The sequence below is a fragment of the Morone saxatilis genome, unplaced genomic scaffold (genome assembly GCF_004916995.1).
Source record: "Morone saxatilis isolate NCDOM2014 unplaced genomic scaffold, NCSU_SB_2.0 Contig3, whole genome shotgun sequence".
NCBI classification, from domain to species: domain Eukaryota; kingdom Metazoa; phylum Chordata; class Actinopteri; family Moronidae; genus Morone; species Morone saxatilis.
The window spans coordinates 1,564,611-1,568,095 of record NW_023339873.1 but is presented as its reverse complement, the minus strand read 5'-3'; the positions used below and the strand labels follow the sequence as shown (position 1 = coordinate 1,568,095).

The 3,485-nt window shown below is 41.2% G+C and overlaps 1 protein-coding gene across 1 annotated transcript in view; it reads right to left on the bottom strand.

Moving 5' to 3' along the window:
• LOC118336869 (potassium voltage-gated channel subfamily H member 5-like) overlaps positions 1 to 3,485 on the bottom strand; it is a 32,896-nt gene that overhangs the window by 263 nt on the left and 29,148 nt on the right. The window lies entirely within an intron of this gene.

Below are 3,485 nucleotides of genomic sequence, written 5' to 3'. Positions count from 1 at the left end.
TTGGCTTAATAAAAGCCTAAAGAGGGATTGGATGAACATAAATGATCAAAAAGTGAAATTGTAGCAGCGGTGGAGGGATGGAAGATGTGATGGAAACACGAGTGGATAAAAACATTTAGTAATCAAAAGACTATAAAGTCCATGGTGCTCAGTGACATGTCAGAAAATGTTATTACGATCCTTTTTCAGTCAGTCAGTATCGATATACAGAATATGATGATATAAATCAAGTTCTATATTTGTCCCCTCTTGTAAATTCGGCAAATGTAATAAGTCATTCCTTTATTTGTATAAAAATATTGTGTCAGTGTGTCCCGCCGTGTAGACGAGTCTAGATAAATTATCAACCATGTGAACCGCAGATAAGCTGCACAGACAGTTATTTATTACTATATTTCATTAATTTGTCTATGCATTTCTCTTGAATAACGCATCTTTGGCTGCTTTCATGGCACAGAATAGATGTATGATCAGTAATTAGAGGACTGTCTCTTTCAGCCTTCTCACTTGCTCGCTCTCTAAGTTTGATGTTAGCTAAAATCAGATATCTGTCTCGCCACACCACCTCCAGATGCGATCATGATGCAGTTACATCTTACATTAACATGTGTTTTTCCTTTTTGGATAACGTGGCGGGATACAGATCACATTTTACTCTAATACCAGGTATTGCTGCTGTGTTAGTTTGGTGTTTTAATTGTCAGAGAGCAGTGCTGTCCATCCCGTTACCTTAGTCAGGGATCTTCAGTTTACTCAATGATGGAAAAGGGGTCCTTTAAGGAAAAAGGTTGGGAACCACTGTCGTACGAATTCTTTGCTGTCCAGCGGATGAGTCTAATTGCTATTGTTTGCGACTGTAAGGCAGTTGGATAATGACACTTCAGGTAAAGTTTGTTGCATTTCCTGTCAGACTTTCAGCAGAGTTTACAAAATACATCACCAATGTGTTTTATGTTGAACTTCAAGCAGCCAAAATGTCGGCATACCACCAGCATCTTGTCACCTCGTTTATCTGCAACAACTTTTACGATTGTTGGGGCAGTTGAGCTCCTGCTTTCTGTGCCAGAAGTTTCCTTCTCTCCCATCTATCTGAGTATCAAAATAATGGCATGTGGTGGTTGTTTTTGTTTGTTCCAACCTTGCTGTGCATTATTTTTGGAAATGGACTATCTGTTCCTCAAGGCCTGCCATATGGTTGCTCAGAAATAGCATCCTTTATGTTGTGTAATTGGCTGTGTGTGTGTCAATGGTACGTCAAAGTTTAAAATTTTTATATAATTTGTTTTTATTTCTATGAGCGTGTTTGCTATTTCAATCCCCCTGCTCTGGTGGAAGATGCAGAGGTTATGTGACACAATAAGGCTGCGTTCATATCTTATTGCACACACGGTTATACTCACTTGTCCTCCTAGGTAGGAGGAGTGGGTAGGTGTGTGTGTGTGGGGATTATCTGACAGCTATGGTATCTCACACTTGGCAAAATGAAGTATAAAGTAAAATATGTCAGAATGGCTGCTAATCCGTGATGAAAATGTATGTATGTATGTATGCGTAATGTATTAACACTAATACCATTACAAAAACTGTGCTTATCAGGGTTATTGTGGTGCTGGTAACCATAATAATAATTTGTGAACAGGGCATTTAATCGTTCTTTAGGTCAGAGCAGGAAGTCACTGTAATTAGTCCCATTAATGATGCCTTGGTGCTGGCTCACTGTCATGGGTTTACTGATCAACACACTCCCACTCCCTCATCAAATACTGCTGATTGGTCAGTGGGAGGCGGGAAGGTTCTTGTGACATCCCTAGTAGATACCCCTATAACATCACTTCTGGACTGACAGGGCTCTGCAGTCAAGTTAGCAACAATAAATATACAACATCCAGATAGACTTTCAAAGTGCTGGTGTTGTTAACGTTGCAAAATGGTCGCAGTTTGGTTTAGGATATAAATTGTGTAACTGAAATAAAGTAGAGGAAAGGGTAGACTCCTACTGGGTTGTTTGTTTGAGCAGTCCATCCACCCCACTGCTGCCATATGCTCTTTAGACTACGTCACCTGACTGTGATGGGGGTGCACCCATGTATGGCACTATAGGGGTACCTACAGAGGGCCACTGATCAGCGTGCAGTATTTGACGACTTGGGGATGACACCGGGTGGTGCTGGTACACTTGAATGGATCAGAGCCATTTTTAATGTCATTAGTTGCACCTGTGCGTTTCCTGCTGTAACAGGTTACAATATGCACAGTGAAAAGGTCTATTAGGAGAGTTGAATAGATGGAGAGACGGTTTGCAGTGTGGAGTAGAGATGATGAAAAATAAAACCTGTGCTGAGAGGTACTTTTCTTTTTCTTTCTCTGTTGCTAATTTGATTTGGTTCAATTGCCTAATTCTACTAATCCCCACAGATTTATATTTTACGTCTGTCATGTGTCAGAGTAAGAAAAACAATCTCCAACACTTTTAAACTAAATGTATTTTGTGGTACTAAAATATAAAAAACTCTCTCTGAGATTCATCTTCTTAATTCAAATGATCAAAGGATTAAAAACTACACAGAAAGCCCCTTTACTTTTGAACTGTAACTGCTTCTGGCTCTAGTTGGTGTGGAGTGACAATTGAAAACTCAATTGAGGCATGGCGCTCTTTTGCCGAAAGCTGAGACATTTTGAATTTTTAATGCTCACCAGATTGAGCACCGAAAACACTGTTAAGCTCCCGGTGCTGTCAGGAATATGCAACAGTGCGTCGTTTGCTTTGGAAATAATGAGCGCAAAAGCCAGCGCTGTGAAAAGAGCTTCCCGGTGGACACGTAATCTCCGTCTATACACCGTCTCACTTCGCCGGGCTCTGTTTGGATAAACAGGTGCTCATGAGCCATGATTGTACATGCGTTGCATGCTCTTGACTCATGCTCTTTTCATCTGAGTCGCTCTGTCCTGTGGCTACTTAATTTAGAGGCATTTACATATGAGCCGGGAACCGTCCGAGTCCCAGGGGAGGCCTTTGAAGCTGTGGCAGGAGAGAGGCAGGGAGGGTTGGTGAGGGCTGACTGGGATTGTGGCATCAGGGAAAAGGAAAATAGAAGAACCTGCAGCAGAAGTATGAGTTGAGGTGAAGGTGCAGCCGAGACCCCCTGGTAGAAACCCGGCCTGGCCAAATCAAGGGTTACGCCCAAGTCAAGATCAAAGAAAAAGAGTCAAATCCAAAATACTGTTGTAAGAAATCACGAGAGGTTTTCCACACACAGAAACTCTGTAGATATTATTTAAAGTTTGGCGCAAATAACAGGTTCAGGTTTTATAGTTGGATTTTAGTTTGCAGTAATTGGCTGTTTTAAATGCTCCCTTGTACAGGCAGTTCCCAACTAAATCGTTCTTGATTTGTTTTCCTCTGTGATTAACTGCTTAAAGGTGCACTATGCGATCCTGCATGACGTCACTTCTGTTGTCGTTCAAAGTAAATACCAAACAAAACA